This window comes from Hirundo rustica, chromosome 1 (assembly GCF_015227805.2).
Source record: "Hirundo rustica isolate bHirRus1 chromosome 1, bHirRus1.pri.v3, whole genome shotgun sequence".
Classification (NCBI taxonomy): Eukaryota; Metazoa; Chordata; class Aves; order Passeriformes; family Hirundinidae; genus Hirundo; species Hirundo rustica.
Genome location: NC_053450.1, coordinates 93,785,151 through 93,810,454, shown reverse-complemented (window position 1 = coordinate 93,810,454; position 25,304 = coordinate 93,785,151). Strand labels below are relative to the sequence as shown.

Genomic DNA, 25,304 nt, shown 5'->3' with positions numbered 1-25,304 from the left:
TCAGGTATAATTTAAGTAGGCATACACATGCTGAAGGTTTTCAAGAGCTTGCCTGATGCTCCCCATGGGACCTTTCAAAGCCCCAGGTAGCGGTGGGGCACTTGACTCCCGTTGACTCAGAAATTTATTAAGTTTCCATATTTTCCAACTATAAGTTTAAAGTTCTCCCCTCCGATTTCCTAGAGGCAGGAACAACAAGCTGTTCCCAGTGAATTTAGTTGGGAGCTACAGAGAACCGTGAAAACCAGTCTAGGCAGTCAGATTCCTCAAAGAACTCAGAGACACACTCTTGTCAATTAGGATTTGCATTTCAGGGGTGTTCACCTGATAACTTTCTCTCTCCTGGAGCACAGCCATAGTTGCGGAGAGGGGCAAGTTAATAAAAACCTACAATTTCTTGTGGAAATGTGGTTTAAAAGAAATATTTTTAAAACAGCTTATGCAAACACTGTTATTGATGATGATAGTTGCCATCGGCTGTACATGATCATATTGACGGTTTCATGATAAAAGCAAAAACTGCTCAACAGTTCTGTTTGGCAAAGGAGGAGAGAAGAGAGGGAAAAGAGACCATTAGACTGACACATTCCTGATGATAATGCTACACCACAAAAATCACTTGCAGGTGTACACGTCTTGCCACTCCTAACCCAGTTTCTGTATGCAAGGTCATCCTCCTGGTGCTACCTTAGAAACTGGCCTTATTCTATAGAGGACATTGAATGATAACACTGCGAGTCAGCTGACTGCTGTGTCACAGAGCTGCTGCTTTCTACATTATCGCAACTGCCAGAGCTCTTACTGCTGCAGTTTTCTAGTCGCAGTGCGGCAAAGCAGACGCATAGAACCAGGCACAAAGCAGCATAGATTTTTTTTATTCTTATCTTTTTCATATGAGGGGAATATTCCTGGTGTTAGCGTAGGAACAGACACAGCATGGATGTGTTGGCTTCTGCCTGGCAGCATTTTCAGCTGAGCAGGGACTGCTCGGAGCTCTGTACCCAAATTGCCTCTGAGGAAGAACGCCTGATTTCCCACTTTGCGTACAAAGAGGGTTTTTTCCTTTATGCTACGGTGATGTACCTGCAGCAATAGGACAAAGGAGATGGCGCTTGTCACTGCGTGTCCGACCGGGGCCTTTTGCAGGTATTCCATGGCCGAAGCTGTGCCAGCATCCCAGGGTCAGATAGACTGGTAATACAGATTGCCGCAATTTCTTACATCAGTTAGGGCAAAGCTCAAACAAGAAACCAGACCCTCTGACCTAAATCAGTCCCAGTCCTTCTGGATACAGGGCAGCAGTCGACTAGCAATGACACAACCAGCCATCAAGTGGAGAGTCTCTGGGATTGCAATCTGTATCAGCTGGAGTCTGAGAGAACGAAACCCTTTCGGGTATCCAGTTGCTTCTTCTTCTAATACTACAAATACTACAACTACAATTACTACTACTGCTACTTCTGTTTTTCTTGCCTGTAAGAAGCTGTTAATTGCGGTCGGTGTCTGGTTGTACATTTGTGTGGATTAGTCTGTCTATAACGCAGCCCTTATCTGCTCCTGCTGGAAACCGGGGCATGAAGTCAGCCTGCTTTAACAGTTGTTTCTTTCTGCGTGATGCTATGCAACTAGAATGGGTTACACTGACAACAAAGGAACAAGCACAAAGCACCACTTTCTTTGCTGGACTGTTACAGGAACATAGCTCTTCTTCGATATGACACCCTGGTCTCTTCTCTTTGCTGGCTTTTTTTTTTTTTTTTTTTTTAAATTTAATTCATCTAATCGAAGAGCCTAACAGACACTATCGTGAATGTGGCTTTTAATCATTTGGAAAAGACAGCATGTGGAGACTGCAAATCAAGACAGCAACACATTTAGGCTATTGCCAATTTTAAATACTTGGTTTGTGAAGCACAGCCCTAAGGGACAAGCTCAGTAACTGAGGGAAAGATTGTAGATAAAGAAATAAAAATGACAAGCGTAATGGAGGCTCTGCAAAAGAGACTGTCAGAGAATCAGTTCATGGATGGCAATTTCACCAGTCTGAATCTGAATAATTCATAGATTGAAATTACCCTGCTTTCACCTTTCCATTTAAACCAGCATGATCTGAATCTCTAATAAATTTTCAAGATAAAGTAAAATGCCAATTTGAATCTGAAGAGCTTTTAAAACCAGATGCTACACCCTGAATCTTTCGATACCTTTCACAATTATCCTGTGAGAACCGCACTTCATCACGAAGCACCATTACCAGTGAAAATTACTGTGATTACAATAGCAACAATAGAATACCATCAAATGATCTCTAATCTACCTAATTTACCAAGGCTGACTGTGTGCCCATTGTGTTTCACTACGTCTGGCATTGGATCAATATCACAGTGGAACAAAAAATGTCTTAGTGTGTGCTTCCTTTTGGTACCTTTAACTTTGACAGCACAGGAAAAGAAAAAAAAAATCTACCTGCTGTTAAATGTTTTTACAGCCAATCTACATGCCTGCTGTAGGATCTGATTGATTCGCTGTGATTTTCTTTAGTTCTTTGGTATCAGATGTCTTTGTGTTACTAATTAGTTTATAATGTATACTGATGCACAAAGACTGCAGCAAGTGAGTGCCAGCACAGGGACCCTGCACTGCTGCTGCAGTTGCAGCGCTCTCACTGGGGAAGCCAAAATGAGTTCAGTTCCTTATGTGAATAATTACTCCTGAGTTAGAAATGCTTTGTAGCATCACCAGTCTTGGTCGTACTACATGAAAAATGTATGCAAAACCCATGGTCAAGAAAAACGATGGCGTGTAATACTAACAAGATTTTCCCCTTATTCAGCAATTAGCATGCAGTTGTGAGAGACACGCTGTGACTCCTTCTGTGTGTCTGTCTGCGTGTGTGCGTAGGTACGCATGCACATACATAAATGTAAAGCTACTGTGCTCTGTGAATGAATATGTGCTGATCTCTGAAAGTAACAACTTTCTCTGACAAGCCGGCGCTGTGTTTTGCCGCAATCTGCTCAGTTGTAACACATCCCTCTTTTGGAGGTGTAAATTTCCTATAGAATGATAGGTGACTTCTGGAACAGTAAGTACCATTTATGCGATATGTTGGTGCCTATAGCTATGCTGCAGAATAGCATTTTAAGTGTAGTTTGAGTCCTTGTAGCATAACTAGAATGTGAAAAAATGATAAACATGTACAGAAGGCTAGAAACAGGCATTCCTCATGGAGGCGATTGTATGTGCTGTTTGTATGTGTGTGAGTTGTACATTTCAGCCTTGTTCTTCATTTTATAATCAGATTTACTCTGCCTTCAGGGAATATTTTCTAAGGGAGGAAGGTAAGCAGTTTTCTTCTTATTTCTATGGCTGTGTTGTATTTCGGTTGAGGGAAATGCATGTTTACAGCACATAGTTATATAATAGAGCATGATCTCATGACATCTAATTAAATGTTTTAGTATTTGTTCACATTAAAACTGGGCAAGAAAACATACCTAAAATATGGATTTTTATTGAAAATACACTTCTAGAAATGTTATGCAAAAACAATTTACAGATTTTGTTCGCATTCATATCCTGCTCATTGCTTTTGTTAAATAAGTGCCTATTCTACCTAAATACTAATGGTCTTGAAACCTTTGGTTTTTATATATTTTTTCATTTCCAAACACAATTTAGTCTGTATATTAGTGGAGAGTGTTCTCTAGAGGTAGAAGAGGCAAAAGGTTTTACAGCTTGAACTGTGATAAAAAAGGAACTTGAAAGGGCACAAAATATGATTATACAAAAGTCTCAAATTTTAAATGATTCAGTAATGTCATTTTCCAAAATGCTGTTCTTAGACAACATACTCTCAAGTTACTATCTGGAAATAATTAGCCTATTTAGTGCTATATTTATATTCTTTGTTTTCATGTAGTATTAAAAACTTAAAAAGCTGAGAGCAAATACTGAAACTCTGGTAAAAGTGTAACACATTATATTACTGTGGTAATAAAAGACATTTAGACATTTAGAACTTTGCTGAAGAGAAGTAGTCACTGTGGTTTAACTACTTTATAAAGAGCATTTTATGGTTTTATGTACAGAAATATAACATATACTGATATAACTACTATAGTGCAAAGACCATGCAAACAGAAATGTGGATGTTTTGCAAAATACCATACAAGTACCTGGCAGCATTTACAGTATTACTATTACTGCCACACTCCTCCAGTATCATATGCTGCACTGAAATCATGGTCTGTTAACCAACTGGATTCCACAAAGAATTTACAATGATAATTTTTTATCAGTCTTATAGAAAGCAGCTGGCCAAGGGGTGCAAGGTGCCCTCACTAAGTGCAGAGCAGAGCTAAGGGAGAGTTCACAAGCTGTTGGTGGCTTCACATAAGGGCCCAATCCAAATCCTTCTGTGGAACCGTGCTGGAGTTCTCTGTCTTTATGTTTCTGTTACTGAACTTTAAACATGCCACTGGCTTTCTCCCACTGCTCCCTACTGGCCTCACATTCCTAAACATGCAGTGCTGGTCAGGCCTAATGCTGTTTGCCAGTGTGAGCCCCTGCAGGAGATGCCAGATGCTGTTAGGACAGCACACTCAGGAGGCAAGAGTAGCCGTGAGACTCTGCTAAAAGTACTCTGGAAAAGTTTGAAAACCTTGTGAAATGAACTCCACCTTTTGGGGTGATGTGTGTTTCAAAGGCAGCAGGATTGCAGTCTGTCAACAAGCTACGCTGCACATGCAAATGGGGAAAAAAAGCCTTTAAACCTTTTCAGACACAGGATTGTGAAGAGAATATTAGCAATATTACTTCACAGAAAGTATTAAAATGCAGTCAAGTCACATCATCCATGTATTTTCTGATACGGCTATGGCCAATCAGTAGCTACAGCTGAAGTGTTCAGGATTTATAATTGTATGTGTCAAAACAAATGGCAGACTGCAACATGAAATTTCTAACATAAGGCCACTAATTTCAGCAATAGGGATTCAACAGTTAACATATATCATATCAAAAATATATTAGTCTGGGTTTTATGCCTGTTTTTCACTGTTTTACACTTGGCTGTAACTAACTCAATCTGCAATGTTAAAGGAAGGAAAAAACCCTCTTAAACATGAGTTTCCAACTAAACACAGATATCCACTTCAGTAAAATTACTCCCATGCATTTGGTGGACCCTTCTCTGCAGCTAGGCAACAACCATGATGAAACCACACACATGAAAAACGTATTGAAGCCCATTCTATTACCACAGAATTTAACAACCAGTCTCCCTGTACCATCAACATAAAAGATAGATCCATTAATTTCCTTCTATTACATCCTTTTTGTGAAAGTTGCTCCTATTTTGTTAGGGTTTTTTTCTCCTTGATTATACAAGTTGTGTACAGTTGACACAATGCTCAATAGAAGATCCTTTCTCTTCACCAGGACACAAGACCTGAGCTAAACATGCTCTGAAATCAACATATCAGGATATGTTTATTCGACAACTGAAGGGACCTTCTCATCTGTACTTCTGTTGATAATATTTGTGCTCACTTGCTTGTCAATTCTGCATTATCATCTGCTATAAAACACACAAGGTCTGATCTGTAATGGTTGTATCTATTTGGACAAGAGCCCTTAGGGTAGGAGGGTCTGTTGTGGGTTTCATTGCGTTTTGTTTTTTTTCACTGTACTGTTGCTTTGAATTAATTGCAACTGCCTATGGAAATATGATCCCTTAAGAATGTAGAGAAATACATTATTAATGATTGTGATGAAGAATTGCTAGATTCCCCTGCACTCTGGCTGCTATGAATTTCACACCATTATTCCCAAAGAAAAACATTAGGAAGAAAGTAAAGCAAATGTAACTTGAAATTAAAACAGCAGCATTTCCAAACCAATCATTTTGACAGGAAATTCAGAGTTAAAGAGAAGAAAATCCAAGCGGTTCACTGACACAATTAAAATACCTGAGCACCTCCCTTTCTCTTTGATGCCACAACTCCAGGATGTGATAGAAGTAAAGAATTTTGCCATGTCACTTTATATTATATAGATAGGATCAAAAACCACCTTTGGCTTTAAAAGTATTTGCACTGCATTTCACAGTATCGGTTCAGTTTCTTTATGGACTATAAATTTTCACCTGCTCTGTGCTTTTAGCTGTGTAACATAACCAGAAGTTCTGAAAATCAAACTATTTCTGACCCACCAAAAGAGGGAAATGAAATCCTAAGTGGGAATTACAGAAGAGGCAATGGGTTTCCCAGGTCTCATGCCAACAGAGATACTTCCTGTGAGTTTTTCAGGTCAGGTTAAACTTCTTATTATGTTACAACTTGTTCTTAAAAAAAACCCTAGTTAAAAATGAGTGGGAATTCAAAATATGGCCAATGTTTTGCCCAAAAGCATAAGTGTTTTTGTTTTTGTTTTTGTTTGTTTTTCTTTTCTAACTACATTTGCCATTATTTCTGCTACAGGTCTTGCCTCAAAGTTTACCAAGAAAGAATATTTGCAATGCTATACTTCATTTGTAGATGGTCATGCATAGTGAAGCATGCACAACAAATTAGCAGTTGTGGTAAATGCTAAATTTGGAAACATTGTTGAAATGGAAAAAAATTTTAATGGATAGATTATGGTGTTGCCACTGTACTGTTCACTTATACTCAATATTTCACAGAGATAGTGCAGAAATTAATGTACAGCTAACTTATATGTAGTTACAGGCAGTGAAATGCTCAGTAGAAAAGCCTTATGTTGTACTCACCTGTTTCTGTTTCTTCGGCCTAAGTTCATTCAAACCCCACCTCCAGCAGCACAGCAGTCACAACAACCGCTACCCTTCTGACCTGCAGGTAAGAAGTGTAAGTGAGATAGCCAAAGGATGAGATCGCACATCTTGTGCTCCTAAAGGCAATGTCCTTGCTGGTGGGGCTGGGGGAGAGGCAGGTGTGCAGAGGGGCATTGATATGAAATACTTCTGACTCCCTTACAAAGCAAAAGTGGGAAAATACCATTATTTAGTAATTAAAGAGGAGTAGGAACATCTTTAATTTCTATGTTTTCAGAGGCAGCTCTTCTGCAAACTTGTCAAATTTATACCCAGCACGAGAATCATGTGCTGAAAACTGTCATCAGTCAATACTGAGACTGTGGAAAAAGGCTCCATAGCCCGAGAGACTACACCAATGTTTACTCATACACTTATACACAGTGCTAGCATTACTGTTTAGATACAACTTAAAGGCCTTTTAATGTGCATGTAAATGCAGCTGCCTATGCCACTGCACATGATGTCTGTAAAGTGACCGTATATTTCAGTTTTGGCTTGAGCAGCTACATCCCATTTGAACTGGCCTTTTTGGTAATGATATTTTTGCTTTTCCTTTGAGTGACATAGCATGCATACAAGTAAGCATGAATTGTTGCAACTCCTTTTGTCTAAAGATACGATTCTCCTCAAAGCTTGTCTGTACAAAACTCACCACCTTTTCATGAGGGGATGCCTGTCTTTGCAAGCTGATGGGCTTGATATGGTTGTGAATTTCTCGCAGTTTGTGGTTTTTTTGTATTCTGGTTGTTTCATTATATCTAGAAGTTGGAGCGCACCCTTTCCTCTCTCACAGAACTTGATGCTAAGTAATTAAAAAAATTTAAGGGCATGTGCCTAATCTTCTGAATGTCTCAGAGTGTGTGTGACTTGCTGGGCTCACAGAGCAGAATCTGGAGTCCATGGAGTATGTGCAGGATGGATTTCATTGCAGAAAAAAAACCCCAAAAAAGTAATTTTCTGGTGCTTCTGATTGTTTGCCTCAATTTAGACAATACTTGTAACCATAATATTTGAGTCTTTATTTTATTTTTGTAAATAAGTACCTCTAAACACAATTCTTTCACCTTACAGGGGATTTCATGAAAATAATTGCCTTCACAAATGTGAGTTGCATAATGAATCAGTTACAGTTGGGGGAAATCCTGATGGAAAGTAGTGCACTCATCATTAGTGCTATGTGTGGTAAATTAGGAGCAGGCTCTTCAGGAAATGAGGAAAAAAAGGTGGAATTGCTGCTTGTTGAGAGTTTGTCTTGAGCACAGAGTTCATGCTCTTTAGGAAGAATAAGAACATCTTAAGTCTGTGTTTTATATATTTTTATATATATATATATACACACACATGCACATATATACATACATAACTTGGGAGAATTTTGATCACTAGCTAATATACAAAAGTTCTGGCTATGCCAAAGAATTTTAAGTTTCAGTGGTACTTTGGGAATGTTCAGAGCAAAAAATTAAACAAGGGGTATAATAATGTGCAAAAATGACTGAATACCTAACGATTTTTTGTTTGTTTGTTTATTTATAAATCATTTAAATGCTGTTTTAATGTAGTACTGAAAAATTCACAACCTCTCTTCTGTTTCAAATTTGGAGAGATCCTTTCATCTTCCACTATAACAGCAGCCTAGGGATTCTTGGCAGGTACACATTTCTACCCAGATATTTTATATTATTTGTAGATAAGTAGTCCACTTTCTTCCACAATTTCTGTGCATTCATAACAGCACAGTGGAAAATATTTGCATTACTATGTATTTAACCACAATACCTGTCAAGAAAAACAATTTTATTGTGCAAGGCACTGCATGAAGGGAAAACAAAAAGTCCATACTTTGGAGTCGATTTTTATCTGAAGGAAGAATAATCACAAAATATTTGAGAAAACAATGTGCCATTTTCAGATAGAGAAGATATTTTTTAGAAAACATACAACAAATAAAGCTATAAATTATAGCTGAAAGATTCATATTATAAGAGTAACCCAGTTTTTGAATAACCTTATTGCAAGCCTCTTTCCTATTTTTATCAAAAATGAAATGCACTTGAATTGATATTTGCATTTAAAAGAAATTGTGACTCCCACTCTCTCCAAAGAATACCTGCTTTTAGGACCTGATTAGATGTTAGAAATAACAATAATAACACACTTAACCAATCATTCTAGCAGCATTCATAAACTTACATGTAGCAGAAAGTAATTTGTGTGTAAGACTTGAAAAGCTTTTCCTCTGCCAGCACCAGTTTTGTAAACTGTGTCTTCTCGTGTGCCTTCTGCAGGTTTTTAAGAACTTATCAGGCCTGGGTTGGAGTGACTTCTAGACGTGAGGTAGCCAATATTCTGTATATTTATCAGTGCTCACTTAAATACAATGCAAACATATATTTTCATGCTCATGTAACAACCTACCATGGTAACAGGGAATTTTCTGTATTTTCATTCAAACAATTCACAATAAATTGCTGGTTTCCCCTACCCACAGGCAGAATGCTGAATTCTAAGAGACAGATTTGAAATAAGAAAATCTAGAAAATAAACAAGTGTGTCCTGGAATATCAGAAGTATGGGAACGGAAACTTCTTGGTTTAGACAGACATGCAATTTATACCAAAAGTGTTTGTGAATATTCCCATTATATTCATTTGTTGGGGTTTTTTTAAATTATTCTAAGTATAAAGCTGGACTGAGTTTTCAGTTTGTTTTTTAAAAATGTGGTCATTAACCTGCATCAGGGCTGCGAGTTTATTTGAACTCCTTCACAATCGAGGTTTAGTCAATCTTGCTGTATCTGCATCAGAAAATGATTTAAATGAGTGAGGTGAAGTTATATGAAGAGACAAGGTGGCTTTTGCACAATTAAGAATGCAATTTTCATTGATGATGGGTAAGTATCTAGTTATTTTAGAAGTAAATTATTTTAGAAGCCTGTCACCAAGTTTCTTCAAAGCATATTTACTCTTTCCACTCCCCCCTTTTAAGATTTATTGCCATTTGCAAAGTACTTTTATTTAATATTCTTCCCTACGCCAAAACTGGTTTATTCAGTTTTCTGATAATTAATAGACACCACCAAGGGTATTGAAACTGTGTTTAATAGCTTCCCAAATATTAAATTCTCCTGCTAGATTAGAATGTAGTCTGTTCAGAAAACTTACTTCAAAAATCAGCACATCCAGATGCCAGAGACAGAAATTCAAACGAGTCCAAAATAAAGATTAATCAGAAACAGTGGGTTACTGCCTCTATTTCATGACATTTCCCATGTTGATGACCACTAGAGCCTTTCTAACAATTTCATTCTTTGAAGCTCAGTTTGCTAGTTAAATCATGAATCCTTTCAGAACTGGAAAACTACTCAAAGCAGAATTTTGGATCTTGCCTGTCCCATTGCATCACAGCAGAGACATGAATCTCAAGTAAAACCTGAAGATCATAAATTGAGGTTGAATGTAACTGCAGTAACAGAGACTGCTAGCAGTGGGTTGGGAGGTGCAGGATTGAGACATGAATCAGAAGTTAGAAGGGACAGGACTAAAATCTGGTCTTCTTCATTGCATTTTAAGAATCCGCTTTGGCAGGATGTGCTACCTAGTATAAACCAAATTATCTTTTGAATTCTTACCAATGGTTTAGGGTTTGCTCATGACCTCTTCACCACCAGCAAAGGTGTAAAACTTAATGGAGAGAGACACCTTTGCTTTTATCTAACTGACCTCTACTGACCTCTGATCACACCAAATGTGTTAAATTTCATCCCATATTGTAGTTGCGTTTCCATTGTTTACAGCCTCCAGAAACACACAATAACCCGGCACTTACAGTCACTTCTCTTTGTTTCTCCTCCTTGGAAACTGCAGTTTCACTTTCAAAAGCTAAATCAGCGGCTGTTCATTTACAAGCCACAGTAAAACTTTACCAAGTCCCACCTGCTGGCTGGCTGCTATTGGGGTGGGCAGACCAGACTTCACAGAGGGGAAACACATTGCTCTGTTTAACAGACAAGGTGTGGTGTCCTCCCAAAAGTTTACTAGGTCTTCAGGCTCATAGCTTCAGTTAGATGTAAACAACTAAAGCTACTGAACACTGTAGATAGTAAATACGGGTAAGACCAGGTTTAAAAAAAAAAAAAGAGAGAGAGAGAGAAAAAACATTTTCATACAAAGGTGAATTAAATTGAACTGAATATTGAGCTGTGTTTTGACATTTCACAATAAACTAACAGCTATGCAGTTGATAATAGAGTTTCTTCCATAATAGATCTTTTGCAAGTGGTCTTACAGAGAACATAAATCGTAAATAATTTTTGATAAAATTACATTTATAATTACATACATATGTGCACACATACACTTGCAAATAAGAACTTTTAACACAACTTTATGCATATGCAGTCATTTAACTTTATTTTCAATAGGGTTATCTCACTTATTTATACTTTCACACTGATAGGGAAATACCACTATTTTGCCTTTACAATGTTTTGGCTTTTTTTCTGCTGTTTGGCTTTGCTGATGGGAGAACACAGATTAGTTTTTAAATAACTGTAGGTCTTTAGTTGGCATAGTGGTATACCACAGATCTGATATTCAAGAGCCACTACAATGTTGGGTGAACCGTATTTATTAGCTATTAATAGTGAGACTATATCAGGCATCAGAAGCTGCACAAGAAAACCTTAACAAGCGTCTTCATGTTGGGTCTCTAGACTAAACCCCCAACTGCAATCTCAGCAAATTCTTTCTGTGTTAGTGGAAATTAGCTTCATAACATATTCCTTGTTTTCTTTGGAGACCCTTTGTGAACTTTAAGTCATTCTTCTAACTCAAATATGATTGGTTTTTGCTCGTTTCTTTCTTTCTGATATTCAGATTCCATCTTTCCATGGTGACCATCAGTGACTTTTTTCCTTAGTACTGATTTACATTAACAGCAAATGCTCATCCAAGGTACTCGGGGGCCAAATGTGGCTCAACTGGTATAAATAAACAGGCAGATGTTATTTTCCATCTCTCTCTCATTGTTGTTTAGCAATAGTACTGTTGTCTACACCTTTAAAGAAAACAAGGCAAAATAAAAGTAGTAGAAAAATACATTATAAACCCAGGAAAATTAGAATGTGACAAATTGCATCTTCACATTAAAAAGAATTGACTTCCAGCCATTAAGTACAATGCAATACCTATTCATCAAGCTAAATTTTTTCTCCTATTGCAAAGCACAAATAAAATTACAGAGGCCTTTTACATATGGATGGCACTTGCTTAAGGACTATTTTTAACATTGCATACATAAATCAAGTTTAATTTCAATTTTTGTTGCCTTTTTTTTTTAACCTCACACTTTCTGGAGATAGGCAAACAATCTCTTGGATGATCAAAATGCAGTTTTTACTTACCAGGAGAACTATGCTTGTGGCATTTTCCATTAACTCAGCAATCCTCATCATTAAATAGCTTGAGCTATTTTTTTGTCCCCACAACTTGTATTGAAAAACTACTCTAGAACCTCAGCACTTTTATGGCCAGAATCTCTCTAGCTTCCAGCCTAAATTTATTCATGGCCAAATTACACCCATTTGTTCTTGTGCCAACATTGTCTGCTAGGGTAAATAGTTCTTTTCCTTGCCGACTGTTTACCACCCTATTGTATTTTTAGAGAATAATTATTTCCTGTATCAGTTTTTGTTTCTACTAGACTAAACAAGCAAAAACCTTTGAGCCTTGCTCTTAAAAAGACTTCACTCTGGTTTCACCTGTTTCACCTTCCAGGTTTGTGATGAAAAACATCTGGGTGAGATCTCTCAGGTGCTTTAAGCAATGGCATAGGTTTTTCACTTTTGTCTAATGAGAAATAGTTTGTCAGCCTCATGCTCGGGAGGCATCTGCTTTTTCATGATTGTATCCCACTGGCAACTTAGTAAGCCTGCAGTCAGCTAATCTGCATGCATAGGTCTATCTCCTGTGTTATTTACAACAGATACACTCCTGGTTTACAGCAGATTTTTTAATTAATCCTTGAGTGCACCTCTCCACTGCCAACACCATGCATTTCAAGAGTGAGTTTAGCAGTGTGTATTTTTAATGTGCTTTACCCAAGGGTAACACATGTTTGGGATAAGTTGATGCCAAAGATAATAGAAAAATAAAAAGGAATAATGTCGTGAGACCAAAGAAAAGCAGTCAGCACACTAAGAGCACCAGGCGCGACATATTAAGGAATGAGGAGTTTTCACAAATGCTACAGTGTAATATGATAGAACATGTATGTTTGAGTGTGATACACTGCACACCTTAGGGCATTCTTTTTTGGCCTTGTATACTCACAGCTGCTTAAATGTCATATTTCAAAATAATTAGGATTATTATATCAAATACTTCCAGGGTAAAAAAAAAAAAAAGCTTTGCTACTGCCTGGTTATAAAGGATCCATTTAAGGACCATAAATTCTGGAATGAAGACAATATAACTCTTAAGTTTTAACAGGCATGGACATTTTCACAAGCATGTTGATGATCTTGGACTGCAAATTCAAATAGTTTGGAATTTAGAAACTTTGAATCCTAAAGCAAATGACAGACATTTCCTCATTTTGATCTGGAAGCCAACAATCTATAAAATACCTTTAGCTGTGCAATTATAGATAACAGAAGGGTAGTAAATTCCCATACTTAGCAGTTTTGCCCTTTATTAGAAAAATAAACTATATTCTTGCAGGATTTTTTTAGAGGGAGAAAGACTATTTTAAAGTCATGTGATAGCTTTTTTGTAAATTTTGCATAAGAGTGCTGGATGAGAAAATTTATTTAAAAGAGTTATCTGCGAGGGTATGCAGCTTTAGAGAACTCCTGAAAAATCTTTTTTGTCAGTTTTAAATTTGATGGGAAGGGAATCTGCTTATTGGGAAGGGAATCTTTACCTTCTCAAGATTATTTTATTAAGTTATTAAAAGTACTTTTACTTAGTGTGCCCCCTTTGACTATTGCTTCATAATACCTTCTTTGATGTTGAAGTGGTAAAGTGAACACGTTAACTTTTTGATGCATTGTAAGTAATGTTGAATACATTTTATTTTGTTTGGGGTACCCCTGTGGAGCTGATAGCTGTGGAATAATCACTGCTGTGCAAAGCAGAGGAGTGTCTGGAGTGCACAGCGGGGCAGCTCTGGGGTCCCCAGCACAGGAAGGACATCAGGCTGTTGGAGCAAGTCCAGATGAGGGCCAACAGGATGATCAGAGATCTGGAGAATGTCTCCAGTGAGGAAAGGCTGAGAGAACTGGGATTGTTCAGCCTGGATAAGAGAAGGCCTCGGGGTAACCTAATTGTGGCCTTCCAGTACCTGGAGGGAGCCTGAAAAAAAGGTGAAGAGGAACATTTCACAAGGGCATGTAGTGAAAGGACAACGGGGAATGGCTTCAAACTGAAAGAGAGTGGGTTTAGATTAGGTATGAAGAAAAACTTCTTGACTGTGAGGGTGGTGGGGCACTGGAACAGGTTGCCCAAAGAAGCTGTGGATGCCCCTGCCCTGAAAGTGTTCAAGTCTAGGCTGGAGGAAGCTTTGAACCACCTGGTCCAGTGAAAGGTGTTTCTGCACTTGGCAGGGGGTTTGAAACTAGATGATCTTTAAGGTTCCTTCCAACCAAAACCATTCTAAGATTCTATTATATGCAAATAGTGGCTTCAAAAAGTAAATTAATTGATATTTCTGACATAAGAATTTATTTTCTTTACCCATAATTCACTGTCTTTTTAGAAATATTTGAGACATCAGAAACCTGCAGGCCTTCACTGCAGCAGACTACAACCAAGCGATCATATTAGCTTGACAAGATTAATTTTAAAACAGTTCTTTCCCTTAATATACCTCTTTCTTTTTTGCTAGTTGTAATTAGGAAAATTATTTCTCAAACTGGGACAAAGGTTTGTTATTAGTCTTTCCTGTTTAGACAATGAAACACTTTTTGTGTTGATAAAGGAAAGGGATTTGCAAAGTGAAGCATCACAGAAAGTAAAACATAGCAGAGGATAACACTACCCTACTGATTTTAATCTCATAGAGGTTTTGGGCTACTTAAGAAAGAATTAAATTACACATGACAGATACCAGTCACATTGCTTCATATACTGCTGGAGGATAGACAGGACCATAGGAGTGATGAAAGCATTACAAGAACATACAAGAAAAATAAAACACAATTTCTGCATACAAGTACAGTGGGTTTTGCAGGTAAACATGGCATACTTGTTTGACAAGATGTTCTTTTGCTCAGTGTGATTTTGTTATTAATACAGATTCTATATAGAAAAATATTTGTTAAGTGATTTAAGATAGGTTGCGGGGCGGGGAAGAGCAGAGAATCCCCCTTCAGCAGTTACTTACATGTGAAATACTCACTTAATACAAAATAAGAATTTCTCCTCTTGTGCAGTATCATCTGGTGCCATTTTGAAAGCTGAGAAAATTTCCAGCATTTCCAAGCTGAGAAAATTTATGCTTCTGTGAGAAGCTGGCCTCATCAGCAAGTTAAGACTGTTTGGCACTTAAATGGAGAAGCATCCATAAAATATTTTCTGTGTAAAACAGGGATTTTTTTTTCCCCCTCAGTTGTTTTCTCTTTATTACTTGTGTTAGCTTCCTTGCTATTAGATTTCTTGGAACTCTGATTCAGGGTGAAATAGATCTGTTGTTTCCTGAAAGAAGATTATTTAGTATGGAGATGGTAAGGTAACTGGTGAAATAAATTGGAAGGATATGACAAGAAGGATATGATAAGTTTCAATTTCACATTGCAAGGAGTGCCATGTTAATTCAAGATAAAAAGTGGACCAAAATCCACTCTGGGAATTAGGAGCTGTGGATGCTGCTGAGCCATGTAGGCTAATGCAGGCACACGGCAGCTGATGGGACAGAGCCCTGTGCCTCACTCCAGCACTGACTCCAGCTTCCCCTTCAGTCTGCGATGGGAGTGACTTAAAATGATATAGTCTGCAGTGATATAGATCTACACTATTAGGGCTTTGGCACCTTCATCCTGCTTCAGAGTAGTTTAATGCTGAAGGAAACTCTATAGATGAGGAGGATTTTTCTGTCTTTCAAGTGAAACCTTCAAATCAAGTGTGTATTTTGTGTAGCTGACTGGAGTGCTGTGTGCAAGTAGTTGTTGACTTGTGCTCTCAGAGAAGGCAGCATCTGTATTGGGCACAGCCTGTGAGACTACTGAAATCAAACACTTGAGTCACAAATGTGCTCCCAGTTTCACTGCCCACACACTCCCCACTTCTTCACACACAGAACTGCAATAGGCAGGGCTGGTTTAGGAGGCTCTTTGGAACCTTAGCAAAGCAGGCATTCCCCAGGGGAGCTGAGAAGTGAAACTGTACCTACTGGGAGCCAAATAGCAGCAATGGTGAGATGCTGCAACTCATGAGGGTTTATATTATCATAGGTTATTTCTTTAAATAAATTGATTATTTATTTCCTGTTTCTTTAATACAGGTTACCATATTTATTAAAGAAACTGGAAATAAATAATTCCTCCCTTACAAGCACTTTATAGACGAGATGTGCAAAATGGTGGAGTGGAAAGGGAAATAAGGCTGCTCACACTGTGCACCCGAGCTGGATCTGGGTTACTCCCTTTCAGGTGTGTGGTCTAAGCTTCAGGTGATGGGAGTGGTTCCATGGTTTTTGAAGTTTTACTTTTTCTTCTTTTTCATCTTCCTCCTGGCATATCACAGGCCTTTCCCATGAGCAGTGTCAGTAGCAAAAATTGAGCAGACGTCTCACGGGGCTGTTCCCATTTTGCTACCACAGTATTACATACACTGGGTCATCAAGCTTTCTTTTTGCGTGTTCCCCTCTCTATCTGAGCTTCAGCTAAACAGTTTGTTCATTTAAAAAGCACTATTAACTCCCCCCCAAAACACCAAAAATTACCCTCACAAAGCCCCTGCAAATTCACTTCCAAATTTGAAGCTGCTCTTTCTTTTTTTTCCAGTTCTGTGACTTTATCCTCAACTTTGTTGAGTCTTTGCAGGCTTTGTGTCACTTGCAGAATCCTAGAAGGTGGATTACTGTAAAGTAAGAATAGACTTAGAGGCTTCCAGTGTGACCATCCAGGTTGAAAGTCCTTTTAACAAACTTAATCAGTTAATGATAAAAAAAAGGAAAAATTTCAAACCATTTTGGCTTTAATAGCCAAAAAAAAAGCCCCAATAAAACAGACACCCTGGCAAAATGTAAACAGCAAGTTCATAAAAAGTATAAAATGTTAACCGAAAAGGTATTTTTAAAGTAACATTTATTAGTGTTACACACATGAACATTGAACATATATATTCCCTTAAAATAGTCTAGTAAGGAAATAAAACATCCATTTGCATTTTACTTTTGCACATAGGTTTAAGATAATATATGTATCTTTTTGTATGCTGAGCCATTGCTTTGTCTCAGCCTGTCCAGGGTGTATGAATATTGACTAATGTACACCCCATGGTGTGTTATTGCTTACTCGAAGCATAATACTGCATGACCTTGTTTTTTCTCTTAATTATATTTTTCCCTTGTAGAAAAGTAAGTTTACTCACTCTGAATCGTGCCAAACCGCATAAATTGGAAAAGAATATTGTGGCTCTGCTTGGAAAGTACTAATTGGGTTTCAGCCATCACAGGGAAAGCTGTATAGTCTTTTATTATTTTAACTGGCCAAATGCCCTTTGTTACCACATTAACAGTCTCCCTATGGTGCATGTAACTTTGATATTATTTCCACTCTTAAGCTAAATTTGACCAGATGAAAGACACAAACCCTCCAATTTTGAAATAAAAAAATGGCATGTTTTGTTAATTCTGTACTTCAGAAGGAAAGTCTGTGAAAATGATAACCTTTGTATGCTGGCCAAAGTTTTTATTCAGCAAACCCTTCCTGCCAGCTGTTCTCATTGGCAAGAGGAAAGATAATATTTTGGTATCTTTAATATCTCCATTTTGAGCCGAAGTTCTGCTTGTGCCATCATTTAAAGCATGCATGTTAACATCGGTCTGGCAAACAATGCTGCACTTTATAAAAAGACCTCAGCTTGGATGGTCTCACCACAATGTTGCAATAAAGCTGCTTCAGACTACCACATTCAGCTTCAGTCACTCACTGCCTATGGACTCTGGCAGGCGCTCTGCACTATGCTGCTCAAGAACTGCTTTCAAAGGCCTAAAGAAGACACTGGAGGAGATGTAAAAGTGCATTTTAGTCCGATGTCAGCAGGAGCTAAAGGCGCAAAATACCTCAGAAGTCTGGGCTCCCACTCATGCCTTTGGTCCTCATCTCTTGAAGCAGACAAGGATCAGCTTGGTGACTAAGATCCAGTCCCTAGCAAGTGAAGAGGGATGGCCAGGCAGAAACACTGGCATTTCTGAGACACAAAGTGGTCACCTAAAGCTCTTGACCTAGACAAGACCTACGCTTTCCACATTGAGAATATCTGGATCAGCCTGTGCATAGGGAATGTTCTCTCTCCAGATCCATTTTTGACCGCAAGTTTTAATTTTTACTGGAACATAATGAGTGTTCTAATCAAGTTTAAGAACATTTAAGAACGTCTTTCTCAGTTTACAGGTAACCTGAAGCCAGGGTGGTTACAGGCATATTGGATCCCACATCTTGGCAGAGGATTATTTCTGCACGTTTCAGGACAGCTCAGCACTAAAAACTTGTAAGGGGAGAAAAAAAAAATATTATCCTGCAAAAATTTGCTTGGATCACCTGAAGGTTTCAAAGACAAGGGAAGACAACAGTCTCTTAAAACATGAATTTCATTTATTTGTACATTACTGTAATTATACTACTGTCTTAAATGCTCTCAGAATAATGATGCTTGTGACAGTGCAACCTTGCACAACCTGAAACAGAACTGGGCCCTCTCTAAACCTTACTGGCTCCTTTACAGCCCTCTACTTGTATTTGCCAGTGTAGGGCACATCCCAAAGAGAATGAAGATAGTTCCTGTGTCCTGCTTACCTACTGCTTTTGTAACATCTTGATGTAAAAGTTAATAGCAAAATAGATGGTGCATTTTGTTAGCAGGGCCCAGCCCAACAATCACGCTAATGATAGCGCAATTGTAGCTGGGATACAAGTTTTCATTTAAGTACATTTCCCCTGGCATCTCCAGTGATTCTTGGGGGGGAAAAAAAAATTAAAAAGGTATATTTTCAAGTTTTAATTTCCTCCAGAAGCATAAAATCATTCAATACTTTTTCCTCTCCTTCAGGTTAGTTTTCATCACTGCAGATACAGCTACAACTACTTATTTGAAGTTTTCTTGCGTCCTGAACTGCCAGAGCCTTTCAGGGTACATTCCAGGTAAGGTAAATCCATCAGTCAAATGCAAAAGCACTTGGGAAACATACTTTAAAATGACAAATACTTTTTGGTAGCACTCTCTCAGACTACTTCCCCGAATTTGGTTTTTGCAGTGAGCATGCCTCATGCACCAGTCTGCCCGCTGCCCATATGTCTCTGTGTTATTATTAATGCTGTTCCACAAAGGTGTTTGGGGTGGAACTTGGCCCAGAGACCTTGGTCGGAGGGAAACTGTAAACCCTGGCCTCTCTGGAAGGGCAGTGTTCCTACACTCCTGCTCCAGGCCCTGGAGTGGGTGGCTGAGCACCCCAGGCAGCACAACGCCAGGGCGGTGCCGCGACATCGCCAAGAAACGCCAGGCTCGGCCCCGCGGGTTGAGTTACTGGCACTCACCAGCTGCTCCTTGTGTGGGACAACTTCAACACCTTCCTCTTGCCTTACAAATACAGGTATTTCCAACGATGCAATTCAGCCAATAAATAAAGGCAATGCATTGAGAGAAAAAGAAACATCTTCCATTTTTAAACTTCATTCAAAACAAATTGGAAAAGGTAGACAGTCACATCAACTTCAATGAAAGGAAAAGTAATTGGGGAAAAAAGAATCCACAGCCACAGCACACGAAGCAGGCCATGAAAGACATCTGACCTGTCATTTGAATCCTTCTGTATCGAAGAACTATGTTAACAATAACTGTAATGAAATTAGACTTATTATGCATGCATGAGCAGTAACACCCTCCCCACCCCGCCAAAAAAAAAAAAAAAAAAAAAAAAAAAAAAAAAAAAAAAAACACCACAAACCTACTATGGTAGCACTTGAGGTTAAGAAGAAGAAAGTGTAAGCTTGTCAAAGATGTATCAAAAGTGACAAGCTCTAGAGGAAGATACCTCCCAGCAGCTCCAGGTCTCAGGGTAAGCGCTTCAGAAAAAGCTCCTGTGGTTACAGAGGTAGTTTATTACCAAAGATTACATCCCTCACAAAGTTTAGGGTGAAAATGAGACATAAACCATAAAGCGACCATATGCTGAAAAAGACATTGACAGGCATCAAAAACTTGTAGTTAATACTTTGCTGTAGCAAGCAAGACACCTGCCAAAGAATGCTGCAGTAGATTGCTAAGATATAAAGGAGCACACAGGAGAGAGAAGGTCTCGTGCCAGTGAGCTGCAGGAATTCTTTGCCTTCCCGTCTGCCATAAACTCAAGGAAGCTCCCTTGTTGTAAGCCCTTTATATGGCATACATTTCAGAGATCACTGAAAATTATGTATCAGTTTGTTTCTAAGAAAGAGAAAACAGAAGAAATAGATAACTAAGTTGTAACCATTTCAAAGGATAACAAAAACTAGGATTAGTGTGCATGGCAAAGAGAAGACAAAGAGGTGAACTCTCTAAAATCATGAGTGCCAAAGACAGGTCTAATAGGGAATGGAAGTTTTTTGTAGCATGGGACGCAGTGAACAAGGATGCATCAAATCATTACCTCTTTGAAAGCAAAGGAAACCAAGAGTATTTCTCCATACAGCATGGTGGTAACTTTGAACCTCCTTGCTACAAAAGGCTCTGGTTTACAGAATTTGACATGAGTTTAAGATCTCCTGGACAAACATTCATCGGAACTTGTCAAATAGAAGGACTCGACTTCTGACTTTGGAAGTCAGATTGCTAGAAGTTCAGAATATAAGACAGGTAGCTATCACTACATGATTGTTATTTTATAATGATCTTTAGTAATCACCCTCTGGTTTTGACCACTTTTCATCACTTTTGGAGCCAGAATACTAGGCTACTTGGAGGATCTATCTCAACCTGAGCTGGAAAATGATTAAATATAAAATGTTCTTTCATATTTGTTCTGTGAAAGAAATTCTCACACAGTATGAACTGCTCAGGATTCACCCACTTGTGCAGATCTGTAACAAGTCACAGCTGAGAACATGCCCTGAACAGTCCATGTTGGCTGACACAGCAAAATTGGAAATCCAGCCTCACAAATCACAGTTTTCAGTGAGCTCATTGCACACAAGATTGTCAATTGACCATTTACTCAGCTTCCCATGCACCAACCTCTACCAAAAGGGAAAAAGAAAAGAGAAGCAATGGTACAGAGCCAGTTTCTAGATCAAATAACTGTATCAAGTAATTTAAATAATAAATAATTCATAGGAAACACTTCGCTTTGAACAAAAATGCGAAATTTTTTTTTGCATTTTCAACCACTGAAGCAGAACTGCAGTAATTTAGTAAACACCGTAACTTGAAGTTAACCAGTTGTTTTTTGGTTTTTTTTAATTTCATCACATACACAGAGATAGATTTTTTTCTGTTGTAATGCAATTCCCTAATGACCCGTAGTTAACATACTAGGTTGCTTTCTATATAACCTTGAAAAAAATACAAAAGGTATTCCATTATTGTATGAGATATGTAAGCATGCAAAAGTTTCCTGTTGTTTTAAGGAATGACTTCTGTAAGCAGTTATCTATAGTACATCTAAATTAAATAGCCATGTTAGAAGGAAGAGAAGCCATTTTGTATCCAGTCATTAAACAGAATCAGGAACAGTTGCTAAAATAATGTATCCTCATTATTCATTACTATTATGCTTCACTTGTAGGAATAGATACCTGATAAGAATTGTACCAGAACTAAAGAAGCTAATGAATGATTAAAGGCTAGGGAGCAGATGTGAAGGGCAAGTAGAACAAGAATACCTCATGCCCTTTTTTTCAGAGTACACTTATGTGTTCTCCTTCATTCTCTTCCACTGACTTTTGCTTTCTGATCCCTACCATATAATGGGCTGAACTAGGACTGGATTTGGACTCTTTCCAAAGTTGTGGAAAGCTGTCTTTCTTAAACTGTGACAAAACAATCAAAAACTTGACAAATTTTATTAATTAAGAATAATGTCAAAAATGTTAATAGAAATATTTCATTCAGGTGATCTTCAAAACATTTCAACTGTACTTATGTCTTATAACTAAGAGGCATTTTACAGAGAAACAAAATATTTAATTTGATGTGTCAAAATCTTGTTTCATAAAAACTGATTTTTCATGGCCTTGAAATCTGATTTGACCTATTTCTGACAAAGTTTTGGCTAAGACAAATGGACGCATTTTTGGATGAAACTCATTTTGTCAAAAAAAAGCTCCAATCTAGCTTTGCTGTCCATGATAGTCTGTACAAATATCACAGGAAACTTCTGGTATATGCAAAGGCTTAATCAGCTGGAACTTGAATAACACGCAGACACGTATCTAACTGATCCCCAGCTGACTAGGAAATCTGTGTCCCATATGCTGTTTAAAAAGGGAGGTTGTAAAATTTAATTAGACAGGAGAAAGAATTGGAGCTTGGTTTCCTGGGATGTTTATTTGTTTGTTTTTACAATTCTTTTTTATTTTTTTCTTACTTTATATGCATATTCAAACCCTATATACTCACCTAATCCACAGACTGCTCTCCTGCTCACAAGGTTTGTTGCCTGCACTACCTAAATTCACTGAGGATTTTATTTGCATCCCAAGAATTCAGGTCACAGAGAAACCACCTTGAGAACCCAGGAGATGAGTAAACCCATTATGGACAGACATGCTAGCCTGCCTAGAAAATTAGCACACAGTCATTTATACCGCAAATGAATACTTCACCAAATCAGTGTCTGTCAGTCATAGCTGTCAGCAGACTCCTCGTTTTCTTTTTCTTCCTGGTGAAAGGGCACAGCTTTAGGTAAATAAGTAAATTAGCACAGATCTCTTGTAAAAAGCTCACAGACCTCCTGAATCCATGGACTGCATGTGAAAAGCAGCTCCAGCACCAGTGCTACAAATTTGTTTCCACATAGAAACTCCCCACAGTGCACAAAGACTGTGAAGAACCTTTACACTGCTTTCAAAAAATCCATTTCAAGTTCAGCTACCGGTTACAAACAGAGACCTGTGCTTCTCAGTGACTTGTTAAGTGAGAATGGGAGATCTTTGAATGTTGATTAGAAAGCTGATTGATTAGCTAGTCCCATAGTCCTGTGTTTTCTGTTTCCAGTTTCGGGAACCCAACCACTTTGAGAAAATTTTCCTCCTGCTCAATGAATTGTGCTGGTGGTGCAAAATAGACATGTTGCTACATTTCTTGGGCATAATGAAGTGCTCACTGCACCAGCAGAGATTTCGACTTTACACTTAAGCCTTATTAAGGCCTGGTTACCTTTTAGGGTGGTAGGAAAGCAAGCAGAGTCTGATGTGCTCTGCCAGAGCAGCCTTATCAAGCCCTGCAGTGGCAGTCCAGGGGATTACCAGCTGCAGCTGCCTGCCTTCGGCAGGGCGCAATGCCAGCCCTCAGCTGCTCCCCTTTCTCTCCTGACTGCAGAACATGTACAAACACAGTTGGGCCTCCTTATGACATCTGCACTTAACAAGCAAGAGGAAAATGCAGGAAAAGACCATCTCCCTGATGGCAGGGCACAAACAGTTAGCTGTCCTCTATCAAATCTAACCACAGTCATCCCTGCACTGAACCAGGTGTGAGAGTCAGTTCAGGCTAAAAATAATCAGATCTCTTTTGGGAGTGTGGCAGGGCAGGATCCAGGTTCTTGGCCCCATAAACAATTTTACAAGAGCTAAAGGAGGGCATAGACTGGGAATGAGCAGCTGGGGGCTGTTAAGATGTCATTGTCAGTGAATGGCACTCCTTCCCTGAATTTTCACTATAACAGAGCTTGAGTGTTCAGATAATCAGCCTTGACATCAGAGATATGGGAGCAGATGGGCCAATACCTGCTTAGAGTGCTCTGGTTTGAGTCACTGAAAAGGACATCTGCCTCTGCTCTCAGGCCGGGTGCCTCAGCAACCCCACTGCAGCTGGGCAGCATCTTCTGTGTGTTTGTGAGTGGCTATTTCCCAGAAGCCTGTACCCTTACTGCAATTTTGAATGAATTTCCACAAGGCAGCCAAAACCCCTCCTGCTGTTAAAATATACTGAATATTGAACCCTTGTTGCAACACAGGAAGGTACCACAGCTCCCCAGAGAAACAGCTGCAAGAATGTTTTTAAGATGCCAAACCCAGCAACCTTTTCCCTTAGCCATGTTCAACAAAATGAAACTTTTTTACCCTGAGGCACACAAGTTTTCGAGACTTCAGCCTTCAGAATGAAAATTTGGCACAGTTAGTGATATCTGAAATTTCTGAAGACAAATATTGGACACCCGTAGCTACATTATCCTTAAATATAAAAACTTGCCCCTTCTCTTTCCTAGTATCAAGTTCCAGGCCCACCATGTTTTTGTCAGTAACACTTGGGCCAGCATACAACACCAGAAGCATGTAGAAATTACTAATATGAAAGGGCTGAATAAAAAGCACTAAAAAACTAAACCAGAAATAAATCATTGCTTAAGCATTATTGGTTTATTTTCTTGTCATTAGACATCTGTTCATAGGCACTGCAAACGTTCCACTTTGTGCCTGGGCTTAATAGTGTCAACTTTGCAGGGATGCCTCCTTCTTCCTCATTGTTTTCACTTGGTTTCTAGGGCAAAAAAAATCTCTCTCTCTCTCTCTTTTTTTTTTTTTTTTTTTTTTTTTTTTTTTTTTTAGCCCTTTAATAAATTAAAGCTGTTATAGAGTTAGAAGTAAATAACTGCACAGTATGGAAATATCTATCCAGCAAGCCTCAGAACATAACAAAGGTCATTATATGCACCATATCAAACTCTTTCTTGCTCCCTCTTTGCCCTCCCTCCCCCCACCCTGGTAATCCCCAGAACTCTGTGGTGACTGAGTAGAATTTGAGGTCAAGTTTTGTCCTGAAAAAATGTGGAGCTAGCCCTTCTCTTCCTCCTCCCCTCTCCCTGTCATCTGCTGACATTTCCAGATGACAGTGTACTGAATCTGAACAGTTTCTTTTGCTGGGAATGCCATCTGTGAGGTGGCAGCTGGGGTGGGAGGGAAGGCACACAGCAAATGAACAGTGATAAATATAGACAGTAGACTAAATTAGGGGAAGTTCCACTTCTTTCCAGTGTTATAGACCTTTGCATGCTTCCATTAAGTGGACACAGCTTCTCTTTAACTGGTGTTTGAACAGCTGGATTACTT

General features: G+C 38.6%; 1 long non-coding RNA gene across 1 annotated transcript in view; it reads left to right on the top strand.

Annotated features, from left to right (window-relative positions):
• Positions 1-842: 842 nt before the first annotated feature.
• The window catches only part of LOC120755719 (uncharacterized), a 28,945-nt gene continuing 4,483 nt past the window's right edge, over positions 843-25,304 (top strand). Inside the window, exons 1-4 of the long non-coding RNA XR_005701868.2 lie at positions 843-6,860; positions 7,910-7,941; positions 9,127-9,175; positions 19,111-19,202. This is a non-coding gene — a long non-coding RNA (uncharacterized LOC120755719). The remainder of the gene's footprint in view (positions 6,861-7,909; positions 7,942-9,126; positions 9,176-19,110; positions 19,203-25,304) is intronic.